The 27,987-nt window shown below is 45.6% G+C and overlaps 1 long non-coding RNA gene across 5 annotated transcripts; it reads left to right on the top strand.

Moving 5' to 3' along the window:
* Positions 1-1,723: 1,723 nt before the first annotated feature.
* LOC118000452 lies at positions 1,724-16,132 on the top strand. Of its 5 annotated transcripts, none has more exons than XR_004676465.1 (5): positions 1,724-1,943; positions 12,927-13,428; positions 13,711-13,827; positions 14,645-14,832; positions 15,807-16,132. It is a non-coding gene; the product is annotated as an uncharacterized LOC118000452 (long non-coding RNA). The 5 variants fall into 5 exon arrangements; XR_004676466.1 differs by lacking the exon at positions 1,724-1,943 and adding an exon at positions 4,139-4,735; XR_004676464.1 differs by lacking the exon at positions 1,724-1,943 and adding an exon at positions 10,297-10,387.
* Positions 16,133-27,987: the final 11,855 nt, after the last annotated feature.

The raw sequence follows: 27,987 nt of genomic DNA on the forward strand, positions 1-27,987 counted from the left end.
CTGCCTTTTTTTATTTAACCATTCTAGTGGGTGAAATTGTATTTCCCTAATGACTTTTTGTGTGCTTATTAGCCATTTGTATATTTTCTTTGGAAAAATGTCTCTTGTAACTGCCCATTTTTAAATCAGGTTGTCTTTTTATTATTGAATTGTAAGAGTTTTAAATATTCTAGATACAAGTCCCTTATCAGATTTATGATTTGCAAATATTTTCTCTCATTCTCTGGGCTGTCCTTTCAGCTTTCCTCATGGTGTCCTCTGAACACAATAACTTGTAATTTTGATGAAGTTCAACACGTTAATCTTTCCTATCGGTGTTTTATCTAAGAAATCATTGCCCAATCCAAGGTCACAAAGACTTACTCTGAAGATTTCTTTTAAAAATCTTATAGTTTTGGGGTGCCTGGCTGGTTCAGTCAGTTTAAGTGTCTGCCTTTGGCTCAGGTCATAATCCCAGGGTCCTGGGATCGAGTCCCGTGCAGGGCTCCTTGCTCAGCAGGGAGTCTGCTTCTCCCTCTGCCTCTACCCCTCACCCCTGCTCATGCGTGTGCTCTCTCTCTCAAATAAATAATCTTAAAAAAAAAATAAAAGTCTTATAGTTTTAGCCTCTACATTGAGGTCTATGATCCATTTTGAGTTAATTTTTGTGTATGATATTTGTTAGAGGTCCAGATTAGTTTGTTTGCATGTGGATATTCAGTTGTCCCAGCACCATTTGTTGAAAAGGCTGTTCTTTTCCTATTGAATTTTCTCGGCCTCTTTGTCAAAAATCAACTGACTGTAATTGTTAGGGTTTACTTGTGGATTCTTAAATCTTTCCATCGATCCCAATGTTTACCCTTATGTCAGTACAGCACTGTCTTGATTACTGTAGTCTTTCAGCATGAGTCTACCATCTGTGTCCATTTCCAAGATTGTCTGGCTATTCTGAGTTTCTTGCATTTCCGTATGAAATTTAGGTTCAGCAGAAATTGACAAACTGGTCCTAAAATCCGTAAGAATGCCTCTGCCCTTAATAAATAATGAAAACAATTTCTTCCATACTTAGAATGAAATTGGGTAAGGAGGACGGACCAAGGACGCTTCGGAGTGGTAGAAAGCAAGGGGATCCTTTGACAGGGGAACCAAACGGATGGGGGGAGGGGAATAAAGGAGTCACAGAGTTTGTGAACTTCCCACCCTGGTGAGAGGAATGTTTGTTGGGCAGGGGGGGAGGCAGTTGATCTAGCACCAGGGGACTTTGTGAAAGATAATTGAAATTGTTAAGTCCATTGATCTCCCCAGAAGAAAAAAAAAGGGGGGTCTCTAAGTCAGCAGTATTGTTAGTTTGTTGATTCTTACAGAAGAAGATTCTCATCTAACTAAGGGAAGCCGCTGGCCCTTTCTCAGGGCTGTAAGACCCTGAGGAAAAAAAATGAAGAAAAAAAATGAAGAAATCCCTCGTGGTCTTTTCTTACCTCTGTCTGTGGCCAGCACTAAACTTTGTCTTTGTTACCCTTCCCCTTTATAAGTTCCCCAAAAGGAGAGGGAGAAAAAGAAGAAAACCCTAGTGGGAGAGAGGGTGAGAGATGCTGGGGATAGGAGAGGAATTCCAGAGCTTTTAAAGATTTTTTATTTATTTATTTGACACACACAGAGAGAGAGAGAGAGAGGGAGACAGTGAGAGAGGGAACACAAGCAAGGGGAGTGGGAGAGGGAGAAGCAGGCTTCCCAGTGAGCAGGGAGCCCGATGTGGGGCTCAATCCCAGGACACTTGACCGACTGAGCCACCCAGGGGCCCCGGAATTCTGGAGCTTTTAAAATGAAGGATCTTTCAGGTCCTGCTGGTGAAATCTACTAAGGAAGAGATGATACGGAGCAAGAGGAACAAGGATGACCCCCTTCTTTGACTCAGTGAACCAACTCCGGTCGTTCATCCTAAGGAAAGAAAACATGCAAAAAGTGTGAGTGGCAATGTTAATAAGATTATCTGTAATAGTGCCTGTTGGGACAACCTAGATCTCCACAATAAATGCTGTACGACACCATGGCACGTCAGACAGTAGGTTATCACACTGGCCCCGCCGTCAACATACACCCTGAGTCGCCTCCCTCCTCACTGCGTCCTCTACTTCCCCTGGGGCCCAGTCACATCGTCCCATCGTCACATCGTCTCTCACCTGAGTTACTGCAACGGCCGCTCAGCCTGTCTTTCTGCTTTCGCCTTGCTCCCCACCCCCTGGTCTACTCTCAACGCCGTAGTCAGAGGGACCCTTTTGGAAAGGGAAACGTGTCGATCCTCTACTCAAAAGCTTCCACGGCTGCCTTCTGATTCAGGAGCAAAGCTGATGTTTTTGTTGGTCCCAGGCCCTGGCTCACTTGGCCCCCATTACTCTCTGACTTCATCTGATACTACTTGACCTCATGCATATTCCACTCTGGCCCTAAGGCTTCCTAACTGTTTTTGAACGCACCAGGCCTTCTCCTGCCTCAGTGACTTTGAACTCGCCCTTCACTCGTCTCCCAGATACCCATTTGGCTTGTTCCCTCAGCACCTTCAGATCTGCTCAAATGGATACTTGCCTTCTCTGACCATCCCATTTAAAACTGCTCTCTCTCCCAACCCCCAGCTCCCAGCGTTTCCTATTCCCCCGCCTTGTTTGAGTCTCCCCCAGCCCCACCCTGCCGCCTTTGCACCTGTCACCAGAACCTGAATTATTGATTTGGGTTAAGTCTGCGTCCCCCTGTAGAAGCTGTGCTCTCCGAGAGCGGGGACCCATATATGTTGATCGTGGCTGTAGCCTTGACATCTGGATTGTGCCTGGCGTGGAGAAGCTGTTTAATAAATACTTGTTGCATGAATGAATATGTCCACAAAGGTAATACTTATGAAAATGAGGTTGTGATTTCGAAAGTGAGAAAGTATAAAGGTATAAACTGTGACGTGCGCCATGAGCACGGCGTCTGGAGGCTGCAGTTGGAGAAATCTAGATTCGAATCGTGACTGCACCACTTCTGAGTCGTGTGACTTTGGTCAAGTGTGCTTAATCTTTCATCCTCTGTGAAACAGGTATAATGATGCCTCCCTCGTAGTATTGTGAAAATTCAACAACAAAAATGTAGCGAACACCTGCCACATAGTAGGTGCTCTGGGAACCCTCTCTTCTCCTGAGGAAGCATATATATCCAGTGAATGAGACCTGAGTGGAAGTGTGCACAAGTGGAAATAGTTAAATAGAGTGCTTAAGAATATTTATAAACATGGGACGCCTGGGTGGCCCAGTCAGTTAAGTGTCTGCCTTCAGCTCAGGTCATGATCCCAGGGTCCTGGGATCCAGTCCTGCATGGGGCTCCTTGCTCAGCGGGAAGCCTGCTTCTCGCTCTGTCTCTGCTGCTCCCCCTGCTTGTGCTCTCTCTCTCTCTGACAAATAAATAAAAATGTTAAAAAAAGAATATTTTATAAGCATTTTCTTTGTTTTCATTTCTTCCCTATGCATGGGTAAATGTCAAGAGTGGTAGGTGGGAGTGTTTCCTCCATTTATCTCCCGAATTCTGGCTTCACCTCTGACACTTACAAGATATGTGACATTAGGCAAGTCCTAACCTCTCTGGGCCTGATTCCTTATCTATAAGACGAAGCGGTTGAATTTAGTAACTTTTAATGCTCTCGATGCTGAAAATTCCATAGTTCAACTAGGCAGCCCGTTCCACCTGGCTCTGCCCTACTTCAGCCCAGGCTTGCTCCAATGTGATGGCCAGATGTTTCTAATCTTAAGCATAAAAGACTCCATTCTTCGGCTTTCAGAGGCCAAAAGAAAATGGAAAGTTTAGGAAAAGTTCTAAGCAGATGAGATTTCCTTCTCTCCGACTTCTAAACGGCTGCATTTATACTGTTCAAACTTAAAAAAAACAAAACAAACAAACAAACAAAACAAGAAAAGCAAAGCAGAGCCAATACACACCTTTGGGTTTGAGTCAACTATGTGAATCTTTAAGCCATGAAGGAGTGCTCGGGTGGTTTTGTTTTTTTGTTTTTTTGGGTTTTTCTTTCTTTCTTTCTTTTTTTTTAAGCAACAACCAAAACGGAGATGTCAGCAGTTCTCAACTTGTAACTGTAACCTTGTCCCTGCGTGGCTGTGAGCCCAGGGAGGGGGCATGGCTGGCGGCTCCCTGCTCTGGAAGGCGAGCGGTTTGCTTTTCTTCGGGTTGGCCCCCTGAAGCGGAGGAGAGGAGGATGTTTGGGTTTGCAGCCCTGGCCTCACTTCCCTGAAGCTGGGGGGTGGGGGGGGGGGTCAGCTGCCCTGGCCTTCCTCCAACAACCGAGCCACAGCGGATTCAAATACCCCATCAGCTGCAAGGCTCTGGCTTTACCCAGCTGAAAACGGACGATCTCATCTGGGAAGGGTCAGTTTAAAAATGACAGAACTGCCCAAAGTCAACAGAGGGAACAACCACAACAGAAATGTCTCTGCAATGTTTCCTTGTAATTGCCGCCCGGCCCGCCAGAGCTCTGGCCCGAGTCCCCATCCACCATCGCTGGGGCCCCCACGCGGCCTTGACCGAGGAGCCCCCAGCCGACCTGGGCGGTGCCTCCCGGGGCTGCTGCCCTGCTCCGCCGCTTGCCCCGGACAGCAGGGAGAGTCCAGGCTGCAGCGGGTTTTGGGAAGAGTCAACAAGAAGACCCTGTGGAGCTCATTTATTAGGATCCCTAAGAGACAGGGAACCTCAGCTCAAATGATGTGTCCAGATTCTGAGTGTAAGTGCGGGGCAGAGCTGGTCTCCTTATTCTTCACCTGGGGCTCTCTCCAGATTCATGCACCCAAAATAGCGAGGCTAACTTTAACGTTTTATTTCTCCTCCTTTTCTTTCCAACCAAATCCTACTTTGTTGAATTTCAGGGCTATGTTGAAAAGCATATTTTGAATTTAGACTTGAGGACAAGGACTACGTCTTGCACGATGTGTAACAGTACCTTGTGTGTACCCGAGTTCGCGTTACCTGTGAGATCAGCAGTGAGCGGAGGGCGTAGGGTATGGGCTTAGTTTCCATGCCTGCAAAATGGGAATGATCATAGCATCTGCTTCATCATGTTGTCATGAGGATTTCATGAGATTATACATGTAATGCACAATGAAAAACCCAACACATGTTAGAAATTGTTAATATCCTAGAAGACATTTTTTAAAAGATTTTATTTATTTGAGAGAGAGCAAGAGAGATCTAGCACGAGCAGAGGGGAGTGGCAGAGGGAGAAGCAGGCTCCCCGCCGAGCAGGGAGCCCGATGTGGGGCTCGATCCCCGGACCCGGGACCGTGACCTGAGCCGAAAGCAGACGCTTAACCAACTGAGCCACCCAGGTGATCCTATCCTAGAGGGCATTTATTATTCCATTTTACAGAGGAGAAAATTGAGGCTCAGAGAAGCTGAGGGACTGTAGTCATACCATTAGTTAGTAAGAGAGCCAGGATCCAGCTCAGTGTCCTGGCTCCGCATCCAGGGCACTTGCCGCTCCACTATTGATAGTGTAGACGGTCGAAGGTAGTTCTGGGCCAAGTGTCAGACATGTCTGTCCCTCCATCATGGGATGACATGTTTTCATTAAGCCCTCACATGCCTGAGATGCTGGGAAATGGATGCTTCAGAGGTGATGGAGGCTCTCATGTGCAGCCTTATTATCAAGCAATCTTTGCACAAATACTAGCCAAGGAACTGAAGCCCGGATTAATCCCTGGCCCAAACTGGGCTCAGGAGCTAGGTCAGAAGCCCTTGAATATTCTCAGCTTTCCTTTCTTTTTGCAGTGCTTCCACGATGCTCTAAGAATACTCTGCTCACTCTGATATGACAGCCTTCTTCACACTCTTTCGTGGTATAGTATTTTGGGGTATCAGATGGATACCCCATGGTTCCAACAGGGGTATCGGATGGATATCCGTTGGAACCATGCCCAAGGGGGTGCCAAAGATGATATACCGAGGTGTGGGAAGAAAATACGTGAACATTTGGTTTTTTTTGTTTTGTTTTTTTGTTTTTTTAAGATTTATTTATTTATTTGAAAGAGCGAGAATGAGAGAGAGTACATGAGAGAGGGGAGGGTCAGAGGGAGAAGCAGGCTCCTCGCTGAGCAGGGAGCCCGATGCGGGACTCGATCCCAGGACTCCAGGATCATGACCTGAGCCGAAGGCAGTTGCTTAACCAACTGAGCCACCCAGGCGCCCCCTGTGAACATTTGTTTTTATTATTCTTTAAGATACTAAGAAAATTAAGGTTTACCTATATTTAAAAATCAGTACAGTAGAGCTTATATAATTTATAATGTGCGGTTGTGGGGAATGTGTGTTTGATTTTTTTTTTTTTTTGATTGAGTGGCATGATGAAAAGGGTTTAGAGCAACTGTTCTAGAAAGTAAGCTTCTAGAGGGCAAGAAATATACCTAGTTCTGATCTGATTTGTATCTCGCCCTCATCCTCATTATTTAGCATTGAATGACCATTCCCCAAATAAATGAATTTGGCATCTATATGAACTTGTCTTTGTTTCTTCTGCTCCTTTTGTCATCCATCTAATACTATGTCTTGTTTGATACTTTGCCAAGACATGAGCAAGTAATAAAGCCATGTTTGAGAAGTAAAGAGTACAAATTGCCATGAGAAGATTGGGAAGTGCAAGACTGATAGTCCCCAAAAAGAGTTAATGGAATATTACTGAGCCATAAAAAGAATGCAATCTTGCCATTTGCAACAACATGGATGAAGCTAGAGAGTATAATGCTAAGTGAAATAAGTCAGTCAGAGAAAGACAAATACCATATGATTTCACTCATATGAGGAATTTAAGAAACAAAACAAATGAACAAAGGAAAAAAAAAAGAGAGCAACCATAAAACAGTCTCTTGGGGGACTGGGTGGCTCAGTTGGTTATGTCTCTGACTCTTTTCAGCTCAGGTCATGATTTCAGGGTTGTGAGATCCAGCTCCGCGTTGGGCTCTGTGCTGGGCATGGAGCCTGCTTTGATTGTCTCTCTCTCCATCTCCCTCTGCCCCTCCACTAATATATTGAACTGTTGAATCACTATATTGTACGCCTAAAACTAGTATAACACCGTTAACTACACTGGAATTAAAATTTAAAAAAAATGTTGGGCGCCTGGGTGGCTCAGTTGGTTAAGCGACTGCCTTCGGCTCAGGTCATGGTCCTGGAGTCCCTGGATCGAGTCCCACATCGGGCTCCCTGCTCGGCAGGGAGTCTGCTTCTCCCTCTGACCCTCCTCCCTCTCATGCTCTCTGTCTCTCATTCTCTCTCTCTCAAATAAATAAATAAAATCTTTAAAAAAAAATTTAAAAAAATGTTAAAGGAGGATAGAAAGGCATGCAGCAGGCAAGAGTAAAACCTCACGGCAGAACTCACGCAGCAAGTCCGGCATGGAGCATCAGCACTTCTGGCTGAGAAATCAAGTATGATCTGAACATCTGAGTGTTTACAAAATGAGCACTGTCCTCCCTCTTCCTCTTAAAGTTGCAGAAAGCAACACGATGCAATGAGAGAGAAGTACCAGCTCTATTACTCTCCTGGCTTGGTGATCTTGGGTGAAGCCTCTAACCACCTGCTTCCCCGCCGCCGCCCCCCCCCCCCCCCGCCCCAGGGAAATCATTCTTGACTTACAAATGAGGTTGGACTAGATGATTTTGGAGGTCTCTTCATGCTTTGAAGCGGCCCTGAATATAGATGAAGTTGGTAGTTTTCAGTGCTGGAGGTTCTAGCAGCAGGGATGGGCATCCGGACTCGGGGTGTCCCCTGTCCCAGCAGCATCACCCATGCAGTGTCTTCATGCCATTGTTCTGCAGCATTAACTCCAGAAGTCGTTTCTGGCTCGCCTCTGCACCTGGGTCTCCAGCCCTCCTGCAGCGCCTGTGAACCACCCAATATCCCTTCATAAATTCATCTTCTGCTTAAATTAATCAGTTTGTTTCTGTTGCTTGCAACCCAAACCCCTGACCAATGCATCCATTATCTTTCTAAAACATGCACTTGGTTGAAAAAGTTTGAAAGTTGAAAACATTTAAGACAGAAACAACATCTCCTTCCCTTTCTCAGCCTCTTACTGTACCACTTTCCTTCTCGAGAGGTAGCCACAGTTGCTAGTTTCTTACATATTCCTCCAGATAATATTCCCTGTGTATGTAAACCTATCCATGTCTCTAAGAAAAAATACTTTATGGGGCACCTGGGTGGCTCAGTCAGTTAAGCATCTGCCTTCAGCTCAGGTCATGATCCCAGGGTCCTGGGATTGAGTCCTGTGACGGGCTCCCTGCTCGTCAGGGAGCCTGCTTCTCCCTCTCCTCCCTGCTCATGCTGTCTCTCTCTCTCTCTCAAATAAATAAATAAAATCTTAAAAAAAAATACTTTCTAAAAACCATCACGCAGACCAGTGGGGTCATTCTATGCACATAGTTCCTTATTCTGCTTTTAAACTCAATGTATGTTGGAGACGTTTCCATAAATATAAAGGTGCCTCATTCTTTTGAATGGCTGCTTAGTATTCCACTGAATGAAGATTCTATAATCTATGTAGCCAGTCTTCTATTGTGAACATTTGGATTGCTTATGGTTTTTACGACTACGAATAAGACTGTAATGAATATCCCTGTAAATATGCCTTCGATATGTCTTAATGACCAGTGCAAGCATATTCATAGGACAAATTTCTGATAGTGAAGTTGCTGGCCCAGAGGGTATAACTTTTAAACTTTGGACATATTGTACCCAACTGTACTACGAAGAGGCTGCACCAACTTCTAATCCTACTAAAAATGTCTTAGTCTCCCTGTTTTCCATATCCTCACTTCATCAATGTGTATAATGAGATTTTTATAATGTTACCATTCTGGTAGGTGAAAAATGGTTTCTCGTTTTAAGATTTTATTTAACAGAGAGAACGTGAGAGAGCACAGCAGGGGGAGCAGCAGAGGGGGAGGGAGAAGCAGGATCTCTGCTGAGCAGGGAGCCCCATGTGGGACTGGATCCCAGGACCCTAGGATCATGACCTGAGTGGAAGGCAGATGCTTAACCGACTGAGCCACCCAGGCGCCCCCTGGTTTCTCGTTTTAATGTTAATTCATTAAACCATGAGTGGGGTGGAGCCTTTTTCATATACTTAAAAGCTATTTGTCAATACCTGTGTATTCTATATATTTACTTTGTCTATTGTTCTCAATTGGATTTTGATCTGTTTTTAATTCTTTTGTAAGAACTCCATATTTTAAGAAAACTGTACCTTTTTCATATTTGTTGAAAAGATTTTTTTCCTGATTTGTTTTTGGTCTTCTGACATTATTTCATTTGATTTTGTTTTGGGCCTTGCAGAAATCTTTAAATTTCACAGAGTCAAATTTGTCCATATTTTTGTGTATAGCTTCTGAATTTGCTTAGAATGGCCTTTGGTGGGAAGCTTTGCATGGTCTCAACCCTGAAGATGCTAATTTAGAAAAACAACATTTGAGACTTCTGGTTAAAGAGAACAGATTAGACACATATTGTGCTCCATTCCCTCCTAGAACTTAACCCAAAGTTAAGGTTTGATGAAGTAATATATTCACATGGTTCTAAAACCAAAAAAGGGTAAAAAGGCACAGAGCAAAAAAGTTTCCCTCATCCATGTCTCCCATTGGCCTGGGTCCCACTGTATTCCTGTCCATTGTAAGCTTAGTTACTAATTTGTTATGTGTGTGTCTCCAGAATTTCTCTTCAAAGATTTTATTTATGGGATGCCTGGGTGGCTTAGTCGTTAAGCGTCTGCCTTCGGCTCAGGTCATGATCTCGGGGTCCTGGGCTCAAGTCTCACATCAGGGTCCCTGCTCCTCGGGAAGCCTGCTTCTCCCTCTTCCACTCCTCCTGCTTGTGTTCTCTCTCTCGCTGTGTCTCTCTTACTCTCTGTCAAATAAATAAATGAAATCTAAAAAAAAAATAAAGATTTTATTTATTTGACAGAGAACAAGAGAGAGAGCGAGAGAGAGCACAAGCAGGGGGAGTGGGAGAGGGAGAAGCAGGCTTCCCACTGCTGAGCAAGGAGCCCAACGCGGGGCTCGATGTTAACACCCAGGACTTGTCCTGTGACCCTGGGATCGTGAGCTGAGCTGAAGGCAGACGCTTAACCGACTGAGCCACCCAGGTGCCCCAGTCTCCAGAATTTCTTTTCTTTTCTTTTTTTTTTTTAGATTTTATTTACTTATTTGACAGAGACAACACAAGCAGGGGGAACGGCAGAGGGAGAAGGAGAAGCAGGCTTCCCGTTGAGCAGGGAGCCCGATGTGGTGCTCGATCCCAGAACCTGGAATCATGACCTGAGCAGAAGGCAGACGCCTAACCAACTGAGCCACCCAGGCGCCCCTTTCCAGAATTTCTTTATGCATAAGTAAGCAAACAAGAATTTAAATAATTTTTTTTTTTAAGTCTAAACCTACAAGGACAAAGAGAATATGAAAAGGATAGCAGCAGGCTAATTTTAAAAGATGGAATGTAGATGAATGTGTGGTAACTGAACCAAGAGACCCAAGTAAGGTGAATTCTAAGCTAGCAGATGAGAAAGCTAATGTCACTTGCTTTACACTTCAGAATCCTCCACGTGCTCAGCAGTTTGTGGCACCAGGTACTTTGATATTTTGTGAATAAAGCTGTGGCTAAGAGGAGTAAGATGAGTTGAAAGTCAATTCAAGAAGCAAAGAGAGGGGCGCCTGGGTGGCTCAGATGGTTAAGCATCTGCCTTCAGCTCAGGTCATGATCCCAGGGTCCTGGGATCGAGCCCCACATCGGGCTCCTGGCTCAGCGGGGAGCCTGCTTCTCCCTCTCCCTCTGCCTCTCCCCTGCTCATGCTCTCTCTCTGTATCTCTGTGTCTCAAATGAATAAATAAAATAAAATAAAAAAAAAAAGCAAAGAGGTCTCCAGCCCCGCCCCCCCCTTTCCACTTGCATCTGTCAAGTGGACTGCCCCTTCCCCACAGTGGCCAAAAAATGGAGCTTTTTCCATTCTTTGGGACAGTAAGACAGAGCAAGGACCAGGCACAGTTGTGAGAAGGATAATATACTGAAGAAAAAAGGAAATTACTTACAGACCCCCTGCCTTCTTCCTTTACATAGATTGTAACCCTAACATCCAGCCTGGAGATTTTCTGAGAACACGACACCCTGGAGAGAAATTCCCTAAAGATCATTTGGAAGTGGCAGCATCTCTGACAGAAAAAGAAAGCAAAAAATTATCCATATCCTCAGAGAGATAAGACAGGATAGTCTATTTTTTAAAATATTTTTTATATTTATATGTATTTTTATATGCCATTTTGAATTTAATTTTATTTGCTTAAATTTTATTTTTTTATTTTGAAAAATTTTTAATTTAAATTCAAGTTAGTTAACATATAGTATATTATTAGTTTCAGGGCTAGAACTTAGTGATTCATCAGTTGCATATAACACCCAGGGCTCATTCCATCAAGTGCCCTCCTTAATGTCCATCACCCGGTTACCACATCTCCCCACGCACCTCCCCTCCAGCAACCCTCAGTTTGTTTCCTAGAGTTAAGAGTTTCTTATGGTTTGGTCGCCTGGGTGGCTCAGTTGGTTAAGTGACTGCCTTCGGCTCAGGTCATGATCCTGGAGTCCCAGGATCGAGTCCCGCATCGGGCTCCCTGCTCGGCAGGGAGTCTGCTTCTCCCTCAGACCCTCCCCCCTCTCATGTGCTCTCTCTCTCTCTCAAATAAATAAATAAAATCTTAAAAAAAAAGAGTTTCTTATGGTTTGTTTCCCTCTCTGTTTTTATCATTTTATTTTTCCTTCCCTTCCCTCTTTTCCTCTGTTTTGTTTCTTAAATACCACATATGAGTAAACATATGGTATTTGTCTTTCTCTGACTGACCTATTTCACTTAGCGTGATACCCTCTATTTCCATCTACGTCATTGGAAATGGCAAGATTTTCTTCTTTTTGATGGCTGAGTAATATTCCATCGTGTGTGTGTGTGTGTGTGTGTGTGTATCTCACATCTTATATATATCACATCTTCTTTATCCAAAGGATACAAGAATAGTGATTCGAAGGGGCACATGCACCCCAATGTTTATAGCAGCAACGTCCACAATAGCCAAAATATGGAAAGAGCCCAGATGTCCATTGACAGATGAATGGATTAAATGCTATTTTTAAAAAGGAACAGTTAGAGAACAAAAAAAGATCTCAGAAATTTAAATATGATCCCAGAAAAAAAAAAAAAAAACTCACCAGAAGAGGTGGAAACTAGAAAGTACAGCAAAAAATAAGACATGGAAAATAGAAGATATAAGGGCAAAAGCAGTTTATTTGGGAGATGATCCACCTATAGCATGTGGGGAAGTGAAACCAGGAAGCTACTGTATCCAGCAAGATACTATGAATAACTGGAACTTGATTCCTTGGGGAGACTCTGCGAGACCAGTGTGGAAATCACGGCTCAAAGTTATCCCCACTCAGGGCTGAGCGAGCTGAGCTATTTATTCTGCTAACTCTCATTGCTCATTGGTTAAGAGCTGCTCCCTAGGAGGAGGGGGTTAATTACCCCCAACTCTTCATGAGCAAACCTTTGGTATCCAGAAGAAGCCCTCAGGCAAAGAGACATTTGTACTGGTAATTTTTAAAAAAGATTTTGTTTGTTTGTTTATTTATTTGACAGAGAGAGTACAAGTGGGGGAGCGGCAGGCAGAGGGAGAGGGAGAAGCAGGGTCCCTGCTGAGCAGAGAGCCCAGATGCAGGGCTCGATCCCAGGGCCCTGGGATCATGACCTGAGCCGAAGAAAGGTGCTCAATGGATTGAGCCACCCAGGCGTCCCTGTACTGGTAATTTAGACTGCGCGGATGGGGCAGGGGCCAGGAGAATATGGGCGGGACACTCATGGCGTGTTCTATCTTCCCTGCTTTCTTTCTTAGGAAACAACTGGAGGATGCACTCCACCAAAACAATGGAGTGAATCAAGAAAGAGGAAGAGACAGAATTTAGGAACCAGAATATTTGACATAAGAGATGAAGGGAATCCCCAGGATGTGGTGAAAGGGTGGAGTGGGGAACTGCCAGTTATTAATATGGAACTATTTGATTCTTTCAACTATGTGCATGTTTATTTTCGATATAAATTAAAATCAGTAATTTGTCTTTTTTCTTCTGCTGCCTGAGAAAGGGAGGAGGTGAGACAGAGAATGCGGATCCTTCCTAGCTGATAAGAACCTGGGAAGGTAGAGTGAAACTCTTTTGTTCCTTGGGTCCGTCAATCCAGCAGGGCCATTCTCTTTCCATCTCCCGTTTAGGCAGGAAGAGAAATTCTGAGCAACTGGGAAATTAAGACTTAAAATATTGAAAAGAGCTGTTGGTGCCAAACTGACCTAAAATCTGGGGCTGCCCTAGGAGGGTTCTGACCCAAGGAAGCGATCCAAGGTAAATGCAAAGAAAGGATTCTGTCAAATTAAAAACCAAAACCAGGATTACATTAAGGGGACCATGAATTGCACTAAAGTGTTATTGGAATAAATTCTTAATTGTGTCTGGATATGAATTTCTTGATATTTTACTTCAAATGCCTATTGCCTTAAAATCTAGATTTTAAAAATATGACTATTTTAATATATAGTTTTAATTTAGAAAAAAAAAAACCATGGAAATGCTTTGTACAGAGTTTTTGGCTAATCCTATCTCTAATTGAAAATTGCACTGTTTTAGGTCTGTGGCCCTATCAAGACACCAGAGTCTACCACTTTCTGATCGCAGGCAAGACAGCCACGGGAATGAGGCCTCCTGAAAACTGACTTAGTCCTCCTTTCTCTTCCTATGTTGGAGGTCTGTCCACTGGATCCCTCTCCTAGGCCGAGAAAAATGCTCAAAAATGCCCCCATCTAAAAGAAAAATAAACAAAGCCATTCTCCTTTTAGCTATCACCCCCATTTTCTCTTCTCCTTCATCATAATGCTTCTGGAAAGAATACATGCTAACTTCCTCCTCTTCCTTTACTTCCTCCCCACACGCTGCTTCTTGACCCCGTGCTAGCTAGCTTTCCCTCTGACCGGCACAGAGGCCCCAGAGGACTTCTCGCTGTCAAATCCTTGGGTCCTGTTTAGACCTCATCCTTCTCTCTGAATTCCCCCTCCCCATCTTGGCCCTGTCACTCTTCTTTCCTGGTGCTTCTACCCCTCCTACCCCGGCCTCTCTCCTGGGACCCCCTCAGCAGGACAGGAATCCCCAGAGATCCCCTGACTGACTCCCTATAAGCTCTGGCATCTGCCCAGGTCCCCAGCCTCACCTGTGGCCTGTCCGGCTTGCTCCCTCCACTCCCATGACACTCAGGATCCATTGGGTTCCTCTAAGGCACCCAGCTCTTGTGGCCTTCAGGCCTATCCCTCTACCTGGGGCCCTCTTCCCCGCCCCACACCCCTGCCCTCCATCCAGCTGTTTCCAACCTGACTTTCAGGTCTCAACCCACTGTCGTTTCCTCAGAATGCAGCGCCTCCCTTCCCATCCCCACCAAACTAAATCCATTTCCCCAGTCTTCTCTCTCAGAAATAATTTTTTTTTCTTCTAAACTAAATCATTTATTTAGTTTCTAATGAGAGGCTTCAGGGGTGTGTTTCTTTCCTTAAATATCTACCTTTCAATCCAGGATGGAAGCCGCGTGAGGACGGGAGCCACGTCAGCTCTGTTTCCCACTGTGTCCTTAGTGTCAACGCAGCCCTGGGGACAGCAGATGGGGGGTGTCCGTGGCGAGCGGGAGTGAAGTGCTTTCGTCCTGCCCGCACCACAGCAAGCCCTTCCCACGTACCACCTCGCTTTTACTCTCACGGCAACCCTGTGAGTAGGTACTCTAACCGGGTCCATCTTGGGCCAAGGAAACTGCAACTTAGAGAGACCGAGTAATAATGCCCGAGATCTTACAGAAACAAGGGGAGTCAGAGCTGGAATTTGAAAATACATTTCTCTGAGTCTGTGTGGGACTTCCTGAGGACCATAGTGTAGTGCTTCCTAGCTGACAGATCGTCTACACTCACCTTCCCAGACTTCCCGCACACCCCTTCCCTCTTGTCTGCGTCTCTGCAGCTTTCCCAGGCAGGATGAGGGTACGGGCGGGGAGCTGGCCCTGGAGGGGCTGGGAGGTCCTTGGCCGTTCTCCTTTTCTAGCACCTGTTTCTGGGAAGTACTCAGAAAACCCGTGAGGTAGGCAAACCATGATGACAATCAATGCTCTCGTAACTCTCCTGCCCTTTCTTTTTTTTATTTATTCATGAGAGACAGAGAGAGAGAGAGGCAGAGGGAGAAGCAGGCTCCCAAGGAGCAGGGAGCCCGATGCGGGACTCGATCCCAGGACCCTGAGATCATGACCTGAGCCGAAGGCAGACGCTTAACCATCTGAGCCACCCAGGCGCCCTCTCCTGCCCTTTCTATATGTTCTTTCCATTTCCTGCCTTCCCCGCCATGGCTTTGGGTTGCTCCCCAGGGTGATGCCCCACTCAGGCCTTCCACCCTGCCCACATATGCCCTGGGCAACTTTCAGTCCATTTCTCTGACAAAAATGTACCTGTCTCAGAAAATGATCACAGTAGAACAGTAAGTGGAAATAAATAGAGTTGAAATATTGTGTGAATAGTTGTTATGGGTTGAGCTGTGTTCAACCCACCTCAACTGATATGTTGGAGTCCTAACCCCCAGACCCCAGAATGCAACCTTATTTAGAAATCAGGTCACTGTAAATGTAATTATTCAAGTGAAGATGAGGTCATGGTGGAGTTGGGTGGGTCCCTAATCCAATGCAACTGTTATCCTTATAGAAATACTGTCATGTGGAGAGCCAGGCATGCATGCAGACAGAAGAGCAGGTGGAGGTGAAGGCAGAGATGGCCCCGATGCCGCAGAAGCCAAGGAATAGCAACGATGGCCAGAAAAACCACCCGAAGCTAGGGGAGGGGCCTGGAACACATTCTCCCTCACAGCCCTCGGGAGAACCAATCCAGCAGACACCTTGATCTCAGACTTCCAGCCGCCAGAACTGGAGAGAATCGATTTCTGTTGTTTAAGCCCTCAGTTTGTGGTACATTATTGTGTTGTGGCAGCCCTAGCAAACTAATAAAAGGAGTTTCATCCCAATTTTGTAAAACAAAACAAACCCTATATATGTCATGGATTATTCTCTCTCTCTCTCACGTGCGTGCACACACACACAGTGAAAGGAAGTATATAAAGAAGTGAACAGTGGCTCTATGGGAAGAGTGGGTGATGGGTAATTTTGCTTTGTGCCTTTCTCTGCACCTTTGGGTTTTTCCTCAGTTCCCTTACATCCCTACAATATTATATATTATTACATAGAGACATCTTTGGGCTTGTTTCCTTATCTGTAGTTTGAGAATAGCCATACCAGGGGCGCCTGGGTGGCTCAGTCGTTAAGCATCTGCCTTCGGCTCGGGTCGTGATCCTGGGATCCTGGGATCGAGCCCTGCATCGGGCTCCCTGCTCAGCGGGAAGCCTGCTTCTCCCTCTCCCGCTCCCCCTGCTTGTGTTCCTGCTCTCGCTATCTCTCTCTCTGTCAAGTAAATAAATAAATTCTTAAAAAGAGAGAGAGAGAGAATAGCCATACCAGTCACCCAGCATTGTCGTGAGGCATAAGGTGCCCGACGTGCCTGGCTGCTGGTCAGTTGGTGTCCCTAGAGGAGGGAGAGCAGCTCCAAAGAAGTAAAGCCGGGCATAATAGCTGTGTTCTCCTACCTCTCATTAGGGGAGGGCTCCGTTCTTACGAGAAGGCTTCACCATGGCTGCTAAGCAGGGCACGTGGACGCGGCTTGGCACCGGTCTCTGTATGTGGCAGGGGTGGATGTGGAGAGTGAATTGGCACAGGAGAGCTGGCTGGACACCTTGGGTTTGGGAGGGTCAGCGAAGGAAAGCAAGAGAGGTTGGAAGGTTGATTGGGGAAAGATTGGTTAAATGAGGACAGCTTAATCTGTTTGGGGTAACATTTCTTAGTTTGGGGTGGGGAGGGTCTGATGGGGCAACTGAAAAGGAAAGAGGAACCATGAGAAAGTAGAAAACACAGCCAGGAAGCCAAAGAATTCCCTCCAGTAGGAATAAAGAATGCCCTGCCTCTTCATTTCTCCTCTGAAAACCCTCCAGGAATGGAGAGGGTAATGTAACTTACTTACTATAACTTTCCACAGCCCATGGGAAAATGTTCTTCCCCAAGGAGCGGTGTTCCCCAAACATCCCTCTTTCTGGCCATATCTGTGATGAGGTGTTCTTTTCTGGAGACTGTCCAGGCAGGTGTTCCCAAAACATTTAGCCTTGCCTCTGACTTATCTCAGCAGAAGGGTTGTCTTGAATCTTGAATCTGGCCATTGTGACTTCAAATTAATCCTTCATCTCCAAAAATTCTGGGCTGTTTTGCTTCTTTGTGGTTGGCTATGCGTTCTCTATTCCCACTTTAAACCTCAGCAACTTGGGGAAGAATTCTGTCCCCACAAACAATATTCACAATCATTCCTTTATGGGAGGTCACGGATGGCTTTTGGCTCTCTCCCCTTGCCAAAATCTACATGTTTCCTTTCATTTTATACTTGCTAGTTATGTAGCAACATTTAATATAATATTAGATAGTGAAAAGAAGAGAACACAAGAATTGCATGTAAATTATGATTCTGGCTATGTAAAAACAAATAAACAGAAAATACCCAAAACACAAAAAAAATAGCATGGAAGAAAAAAAAAAACCCCAAATAATTAATAAATTAATAATGGTTATATTACAAGTACCAGGATTTTGGATTTTTTTTCATATTCTTTATTTCCCTAAACATTTTCATGAAATGGAAAAATACTTTTATAATTGAGAAAGAGACTTACTAAAATAAGGTAAGAGGCAGAATGAGTAACAAAGTTTGATACAATAAATAAAACAAGTAATCTAGTTGTAGATAAGATTTCCTGGAAGTAAATATACATAGCTCTTAGCCCAACATGTGTTGTTAACTGATGGAGAAATATGGCCACAGAACGCTCATGGAAGACATTTAGCCACGTCACCCTTGTCTACGCCGAGAATGACCGGAAGGAAGAACAGCATGAGATTTCAAACCTGTTGGGCCTTTGAGGAGGCCTGGGGGAGGGGCTAGGAGTCCAGGCACATTAGAGGTTTGGGAGCTGTAGGGAGACTGTAGACTTTACAAAACGTGGGGGTTTCCGGGAAGCGCTTCAAGCATGACATAGTGAGGCTCTGATACTGTTTATTTTTAGAAGTCCTGTTGAGAGGAGTATCTTTCACCTCTCACTAGATTAACTATGCTCCTTGGAACCATGGACATCTTCCTGCTGCAGCAGCAACAGGATCAAAGCACGTGTTTGGAAAGAGAAGTGAAAAACACCAGATGTGAGCAAAACCACAAGGGGAATTTCAGACAGGCTGCATGCGCCGGATTGCCCAATTTGGAATGTGGCCCAGGTCCCAGGACGGGCAGACCCTCTCAGGATCAGGCTGCAGAGACAGAGGGCATTGATCCTGATTTAAGGCAAATGCCGCTAACTTGACCTGTGACCTTGCTCAAGCCAAGGACTTCCTCCAAACCACTTTCACCGTCTGCAAACTGGAAGGAGTGGCTCATTTCCTCTCAGGAATAGCGAATGGAAACCATGCTAAAAACTAGAGGTAAGAATGAGGCACGATCTTGAAGACTGATGGTAAATTACATAGGAGTGCATAAATACCACACCATATACACACACTTAGAGTGTGTAGATACAAATATTTTGTGGGAAGGATACGTGTAAAAAAAACAACAACACGGGATTAAAGATTGTGTCACATCAATTCACAGACTGAATAATTGGAGGGGGTGTGACAGGATATACATTTTTTCCCTCACCCATAGCTCTTTAGGTCTGGTGGTTCATGTTTGCTCTTATTATGGCCGCAAACCTTCAGTATGGACCTAAAAGCTCTCTGCATTCCTTCATTTTGTCTCAGTTTTCTCATCCAAATGTTTCCCACGTTGTTGCTCCATTCAAGAATTTTTCCTGTGTCTCTTGTTCATCTACGTAGTTCACTGCTCCCACTGGGCTTTAAACCAGCCTTACTCACCCCCCACAAACGCCGTTAATTTATTCCTATTCCTGCCAACTTTGAGTCAATCTCTAAGTTGACCCCCCAGCCAGAAACCTATGAAGCATCACTAAGTCCTCTGTTCTCCCCCTCTTGGGCTTCTTACATAACCAGATGCTCTCTTAACAGGGGAGGGGCCCCACTAAAGATTAAAAAGCATGCTGGATTAAAAAGCAGATGAAGTTGTCAGCCATGGCAGTCATAGTGTAGAACAGGGAATCACCTTGGAATCACTGAGCATGGCCGTCTTCAGGAGTCATGGGCATAGTGAAACCCCCCCCCCCCCCCCCCCCGCCCCATCCCTTTGGTGAGAAGTTGTCCCTGGAGAGGAGGAGGGACATGGTACTGGGTCCAAGAGGCAGACACTGGAATTCCTCCTAGTGCTCATGTAGTCGGGAAGTGGCTGCATATGGGAAAAAGAACACATAACCTGATTAGCGAGGGTTCTGATATTTTGAGCCATTGGAAGCTGATGGGGCACTGCCGAGCCGAGTGTTGTGTGGGGGAGTCACTTTTGCTAAAGTGCCAAAGCGAATGGACTCTACTTTGGCCCGCATGGACCCAGCCACCACGGCCCCTCCCTGGACAACTTTGTCACCAGCTCTAGTGTCATTCCTTCCCATGAGTCTCCTTGCCTCCCATCACTACCAAGTTTGATTATGTGATCCCTGTTATTGTTCTTTTCACTCGCAACTTCAAATCAGCCTCTTTTTCATCCCTCCACAATATCGTTCTCTAGGATGTTTTTACTACATGATCATAAAGGTCCCTAAAGCTGATTCGATTCCAGAGAAATGTTTGAGCCCCTTCTCCATAAGCCTAAATCCTAGGGAACACAAAGATGAGTAAAACACAGTTACTGCTCTCAAGGAGCTGATATCACATGATTTGGGTGGCTTTGCTAACTAACATTTAATCCAGTGATGGCCTGGGTTCCCCTAATTATCTTCCATATTGGCCTGCCTTGTCCCGTTCATTTATTTATTTATTTATTTATTTATTTATTTATTTATTTATTTAAAGATTTTTATTTATTTATTTGACTGAGAGAGACACAGCAAGAGAGGGAACAGAAGCAAGGGGGTGGGGGAGGGAGAAGCAGGTTCCCCACGGAGCAGGGAGCCTGATGCGGGGTTCGATCCCAGGACCCTGGGATCATGACCTGAGCCGAAGGCAGACGCTTAACGGACTGAGCCACCCAGGTGCCCCGCGTTCATTAATTTAACACATATTTATCGAGCACTGACTATGCCCTAGGCACCGGGCTAGTCTTAGGATGCAACAATAAATAAAACAAACATCACTCTCATCTTTGAGAGCATGACTACAATGTAAACGGACCAGAGGCTCAATGATATACGTGTCTGACTACAAAAGGAATAGGTAAAACTTCATGTTCCTGTCTCTCCTACCATAGATTGGGGTGCACGCCACCGTAATCCCTCTCCCAGCCATTATACAGTGAACTTACAGTTGAGGCATGTTAGATTCTTATTTGAGTCAGACTCCAGGGGCACCTCAGGGGAACAGGAGGGAGAAGGACCAATCTCCACTACAATAACGAGTAGCTGGGTACCCCATGCCCTCTGCTCCTTTCTCTCCAATATTGTCATCATCTCTCTTCTCAGCAAGCAAGTACCTCTCATACTACTTCCTGACTCTATATGGGTTAGAATCTTTCAAATATGCAAAGTGAAATATCTTTGCTTTGTTGATGAACAGTCTTCAGTAATTGAAGGTAAAGTCAATTATGTAAACATTAAGTTTCCAAGGAAGGATAAGTGGAGGGCCTCCAAGGAAATGTTTTTCTTATTGGAACAGGCGTGTAAGATGAAGGCAAGTATCAGATTTCTCCTGATGGCAATAAAACTACTTCTTAGAATGTTAGGAGGGCTAGCTAATGTAATGGTGACCAAATAAGGGATGTAGTGAATCTCCTCAGGGCCTCTGACTCCTCAGAATGAGACCCCAAGAAATGACTCACTGTAACGAACTCAGCCAACTATTGATTAACTGTGCTTACAGAAGAGTATAATATTAGAATAAAAAGGAGCATGATAGACTGTATTGGATTACAAGTGTAAAGTTTGGAATCAGATGGTCCTAGGTGTTCAAATTTCAGCTCAGGTTTCTCTTTGCCACCTGAGCCTACGGCAATTTATATAGCTTTTAGCTTCCCTGTCACTTTATTTTCTCATTTTCATAACACAGATAAAAATTCCTATTGAGTAGAGTTTTTTTTTTTTTAAAGGACTAAACAAAGTGACATAATCGAATAATCGAAGGCCCTTGGCACAGAGTGGACACTCTGTAAATGCTCCTTTCTTCTTTTCATTTTACAGATTAAAAACCAAAGGCTGAAGCACTGACCTAAGTTGCCTGAGGGCCCACGATTAACAAGTGCCATACCTGGACGAAAGCCCCTGGTTTCCTGACTTCTCGAGTAGCTGTCTTTCGATTGTTTTCATAGTGGGAGTTGAGCAAAGATAATTGAAAACACATTTATCTCTGGTTTTCTAAAGCTGGAGGGGGATGAAATTTTTACAAAGAAGGCGGGGTGAGAGGTGTAAAAAGCAGATTTACTTCGCTGAGTTTACATTGCTTGAGCACACACCCCACATGGTGAAGGGAAGTGGCAGAGCATAACCAACGTGGGGTTAAAGATTGTGTTACATTAATCCACAAAGTAAATAATCCACATGTCCACGAAGGAAGGGTGTGTGTGAGAGAGTGTCTTTTTTTCCCTCACCCACATAATGCTTTGCGTCTCCTTCAGGCCACCTTAGATCTGGACTAGTTTTCAGAAGGTCCTATGTAAACCTTTTCTTCAGAGTTCTGAGCTTGCTAATGTGTGGATTTGGCAAGAAGTGCAAATTAAAGTAGTTATGCATGAAAAATCATTTGTAACCTGCAAATTATGTCAGTGCGGGATTGGCGCTCCACGTGCTTGAACAGAAAGAGCCTTGGGCCAGGGATGGGATGCCCGGGTCCCCTGGCACTACCACTAACTAGCTAGGGGGACCCAGAGGAGGAAGCTAACTTCTCTGGGCATCCGCACTGTCACCTGTAAAATGCCATCAAGTACTGAAAGCAGAACAATGACCACATTTCATTTTCCTTTGTCCTTACAAGAATGCCGCGAGGTAGCTAGTACTCTCTCCACATCAGAGGTGAACAAAGAGAGCCGTAGAGGTATTGCGATTTGCCCAGTTATCATTCAGCTAGTGAGAGGCAGAATCCGATAGAGTTGGATATTGAACCCAGAACGTCCTTTTAACCTCCAAGACAGACTGCCCATATGGGGGAGGGGAAATGGATACTAAAAGCTCATGGCACTTTCATGCAGTTGAAACAAATGTTTATTACAATCATTACAGGGGACATAATCCCGGGGGCGGTGCCTGTATTCAAGTCATTTTCAGCTCATTGACTTTCTTATTCATTGCTTCTCATCTGATCTGAGAGCATCAAACCACACTTATCCTCTTTCACCTCATTTGTTTTGGTGTCAGGTCTCCTTCCACACTGGCTGCACTGAGGAGGAAGCCAGCACCCCTTCTTGCCAAGTGGGGGAGTGTAAGTGTCGGAAGCCACCCTTACACTCTCACAAGCATGTACACAAAGACCCACACACATAAACACACACACAGGCGCGCACACGTACAGAGTCATGTTAGGGTGTTATCCACATGTTATCGTGTTATCGTGGGTTTCAGAAACGGACAGTTTAAGAATCCCTCATTACGATGTCAGTGCATACACCAGGAATAAATAATTTCCCAGAGTTGAGGTTTGGAGTGAGAAAATGCCGGGATAAAGTGATAGAAAGTGGAGACACATGTACTAAGGAGAATCTCCAGGGACTCAGACCCATTGGCTTCAGTGCCAACCCTGGATTCTGCAATAAGCTTATGAATTTCTCCCGGCACATTCAGGCCCCTGGAAGACCCTTACTCTTGGTGGGCGGTAAGTTTGACACGATGTCAGTGTCTCTTACACAAACTGATTGTGAGCTTTCACTCAGATAGCTGTGTATTGTGCTCCAGGCAGTGGTGGTCATCAGACTGTAAACTTGGGAGGCTCAGGGTCACTTCTATGGAATTCTCCCTTCAGAGGTTTGGCATTACACGCACTTAGCAATTTCATGATGACAAGGCTTCATTCTGGCCACTGCTTTTTGTTTGGTTTGCTCAGGAGACAGGTACAAATGAATTTATTTATTTATTACATATGCACTTATTGAACACCGCGGTGATACTATTTCATTTTTGCATTAACCCTTCATGGTTACAGAGCACATTCACAATCTGGATCACACTCAGACTTCCCAAGAATCCTTTGGGATAAAAATATTACCTACCTCATGATGTTTGTGAGGGTTAAATGCAACCGGCTGCAAAAAGCACTTAGCACCGGGGGCTGGCACAGAGTAAACATTATTAAATGTTACTATTAGCATCCCTACAGACCCGGTTAAGTATTACTGGCCCATATTACTGATGAGGAACCACAGCTCAGGAAAGCTAAGTCGGTTGCTCAGGTTAAGTAGGTAGAGTTAAATGGTAGAATTCAGTTAAAAATCGAAATCTCCAAGCTCTAAGGCCATTTTAGGAAATTATCGGTTGAGATTGCAATCATGCAAGGAAGAAAGCAGAGCCTCAAAGAGCTTACATGACAGGTTTTATGGTTGGTGAGTAGGCAGAAGTGTTTAGGGACAAAACACTGCTTAAGGGGGAGGGGGAGGCCCAAGTCACAGACCACAAGCAGCTGTACAATTCATTTTTGCTTCCACAAATGCTGTCTTGTCTCAGGGCCCTCACATGCATGGTTCTCCTTCCCCTCTTCTCAACCCTTCACCTGAACAATGCTCACGTGTCCAAGCTCAACCCAAACATCTTTTCAAGGAGGCTTTCTTTTTTTTTTAAGATTTTATTTATTTATTTGTGAGAGAGAGAATGAGAGAGAGCACATGAGAGGGGGGAGGGTCAGAGGGAGAAGCAGACTCCCTGCCGAGCAGGGAGCCCGATGCGGGACTCGATCCCGGGACTCCAGGATCATGACCTGAGCCGAAGGCAGTCACTTAACCAACTGAGCCACCCAGGCGCCCTCAAGGAGGCTTTCTTGAGCCTCGTCTGGGTTTGTACCTACTGATACAGGCCCCCACAGCCCCCCAACACCCCCGACTTTTAGGAATACTTGTCTAATATCTAGAATGTAAGCAACGAGAAGTCATCAGCTTTATCTTCTGATGTATCCTCAGCATCTTTACGGTGTCCAGCCCGTTTGTTAAATGCAGACCAGATGCTGGCCAGCATTAAGATGCAGAAGACGACTAAGAAAAAAGTGGGAAGACATGAACATGAGCTTAAAATGCTTCTCCATCCTTGCCACAGAATCACGCTGAGGGGTGTTCTTGGGTGGAGCCAGGAAATGCAGAGCAGCCAACTGGAGGGAATTAAGAAGACAGACTCCACACTGGGGAGTGTATGTGCTCTGGTAAGCGCTGTGAATTGTGCAAGACTGTTGAACCTCAGATCTGTACCTCTGAAACAAATAATGCAATATATGTTAAGAAAAAAAAGAAGAAGAAGAAGAAGAAGAAGGTAGCGGGAGGGGAAGAATGAAGCGGGGGAAATCGGAGGGGTAGACGAACCATGAGAGACGATGGACTCTGAAAAACAAACAGGGTTCTGGAGGGGAGGGGGGTGGGAGGATGGGTTAGCCTGGTGGTGGGTATTGAGGAGGGCACATTCTGCATGGAGCACTGGGTGTTGTGCACAAACAATGAATCATGGAACACTTCATCTAAAACTAATGTTGTAATGTAAGGGGATTAACATAAGAATAAAAAAATTAAAAAAAAAAAACAAAAAGAAGACAGACTCCAACACACAAGAAAGGCGTGAGGCCGCAGATCACTGTGAAGAGTAACCCACGCAGGTGTTCGTGCCGTAGAGCCCATTGCTAGGCCGAGCCTTCCCGCGACCGGGGACAGGGGGCTGACACGGGGCCGCTTCTCCCAAACCGCCTCCGATCCTGCCTCTAGAGAGAGCTCAGGAATGCCCGCTCTTCACCGACGCCTCCCCGGGGAGCAGGCCAGGGAGGGCAGTGATAGACCTGCCGCGGGCAACAGGGAGGGAAGGAGCGCTCGCACCGGTGGATACATTTCCGTCGTGTCGACAGCGAAACGCGGCGGCGGCGGGACTTTCGGCAGGAAGTGTCCCGCCCTGGGGGCGTCCGAATCCGCCGGCAGGTAGAGCCCGCCCGGCCGCCCGGGGTCCTGCGCGCTCTCAGCCGCCGCGTTCGGACGAGCTCCCGCGCCTCCTCGGGGCGAGGGCAGCGCGGGAGGGAGCGCGCGGGGCCCAGCTTCAGCAAGGGCCGTGTTGTTTACGTTCCCACCCGCAGCCCTGGGAAGCCCCGAGTTCCCACACTCAGGGAGGCAGGAAGGTCGCTGCGGACACCTCATCTGTCTGGGTCGCTGACGGACTGCAGATAGGCAGCAGCTGCCGCCTCTGTGTTGGGGTCACCGCGCCCGGCCGCCCGCCCCGGAGCCGGGCGGGAGGAGAGCCCCGCGCGCCGCCCGCCCGGGGCCTGCGGGGCCGGCTGCTGCGGGGGAGCACCCAGGCCCCGCCCGCCGGACACGACCGAGGAGCGAAGAGGGCTCGGACGTGCCTCCACACCGCCCCGAGCTGTTTGCTCGTCGCCCCCCTGCCGTTCGTCGAGCGCTGCCTAGCTTCACGGGGCTCTGCGGCTGCGTCTGTTTTCTCACGTCGCTCTGACCACCACCCGTGAAGAACGCGGAGCAGGTGTTTTTGTGTCCATTTTGCAGATGAGTAAACAGCCTCAGGATGTTCGACAGACTTGCCCAAGTTCTCACAGCTAGTCAGTGGTAAAGGCCGTTTTGCCACCTCCTGTTCAGCCGTCTTCCTGTTGCTCCACGCAAACACGAGCAGCCAGGCGGACAAGTTCCAGTTTTCATCCCTGGAAGAGAGCTCTTCCTCCCAGGTTTCACCTGGCTTTAATCCGTCTTCCGCTCAGGCTGGGGTGCAGTGAGAAACGCTTTGGTCTTGGGAGCTCTGAACCTTGATTCCTCTTCCTTGCCAGCCACGTGCCTTAGGAGCTGTGTGATTTTGAACTTGATTTCCCTGAATCCTCGCTTGCACACGCATAAAATGGTGATGAAGTCGTCTTAAGTTGCAGAGCTGAGAATAACAGTAAACACCAACTGTTTTCTATACCCTAGGCTCAGTTCTAAACACCTTGTGTGCATTGGCTTACTGAATTCTCAAACGACCCTATGTTATTTCATATATGGTATGTTATTTCATTTTATAGATAAGGACTCAATGGCAGAGAAGTAAAGAAACCTACTCTGGGTCACACAGCAAACAAATAGCGGAGCCAGGATTCCAACCCAGGCTGTCCCGAGCCAGAGCAAAGTGCTTAATCTCCATGTTATACTGACCATGCCAATTGTATTTACCATCTACGGTAGGTACACAATCAATAGCTGTTACTAGGAATTAGGGCAGGATTGGCTTGATTTGTAAGCAGAGCGTAGTGCTAACTACCTGAACGAATTAGGTAAATCAAAAGGCCTGTCCACTTAAAAATATCTTCAGTTTAGTCTGCCACTAAAGTCCCACCAGTCTTCAGTCTAGTCCCACCACTAGAGTCTCCCTTTATGGCAGAAAGACACCTCAGGGACGTTTTGGCGATGTTGGGAGACATTTTTGGTTGTCATAACTGTGGGACTGCTGCTGGCATCTCATGGGTAAGGCGAGGGATGCGGCTGAACATCCTACAATGCACAGGACGGTCCCTACAACAAAGAATGGTCTGTTCCAAAATGTCAATATGCTGAGCTTTAGAAACTGCTTTATTATCGACTACAGTAGTCTTGAAGGACCCTGTTAATACACGCATTTGTCACATAGAATAGCAAAATAATGCTCTGTTTAACATCTATTAATACATTAACAGAGTCCAGAATATGCAGTCATTTGTTATTACCGCTTGTTATCGTTACTGTTGTTGTTGCCAAGCAAAGCAGATGTGCCCTAGAAATAGGCTGGTTTGGGCCTTGTGGTAGAGTTAGAAAATTGAAGTTTTTTTTCTGTCAAGCGATGTCACCAACCCCCAAATGCTGACATTTCTTCCAATATGTTGAAGTAGGTCATAAATAAGCTCACAACAATACCATTTCCTTTCGGCATGCAACTCTATTAATTCTTGCTATCTCTTGGTTCAGTCAGCTCTTGTCTTGCCCCCCCCCCGCCCCCATTATGTAAGATTTTTTTTTAAACTTTGGAACTTTTGGAAAGCTTTTTTGGAAACTCCTTTAGCTACTGACATCTTCAAAATGGTAACAATTTACTTTACCAATCAGAACTTTGACCAAAAGAAGATTCTCGGTACCTTATGCATGTATGAAGTATCTGTGATGCTTGGCAGCACATCTAGCTCTCTTACTTTGCTGGAGAACACTGTGCCTCACATCATTATGACTCGCTCCTTTCCATATCTTCGTACATTAGCTTCAAAGATTCAATGAATAATCCTGGAAGGGGTTATTTCAGTTAGTTTACGCTAGGTTATGATGCAGTAACAAATGATCCCAATATCCTAACAACAAAAAAGATTTATTTCTTGTTCATATTGCCTATACATCATAAATTGACTGCTGCCCTGTTTCATCTTTTTCATTCATGATTTAGGCTAAAGGAGCAGGCCCTATTTGGGACATGGTGGTGTCACAGCAGGGGGAAAAAGTAATGGTGGAACCATATGATGACTTTTACAGCTTCCACTCACAATTGCTTACAACTACTCAGAACCGGCATATGTCATATATTTTTACATTCTACTGG

The sequence above is a fragment of the Mirounga leonina genome, unplaced genomic scaffold (genome assembly GCF_011800145.1).
Source record: "Mirounga leonina isolate KUSES-001 unplaced genomic scaffold, KU_Mleo_1.0 Mir_507, whole genome shotgun sequence".
NCBI classification, from domain to species: domain Eukaryota; kingdom Metazoa; phylum Chordata; class Mammalia; order Carnivora; family Phocidae; genus Mirounga; species Mirounga leonina.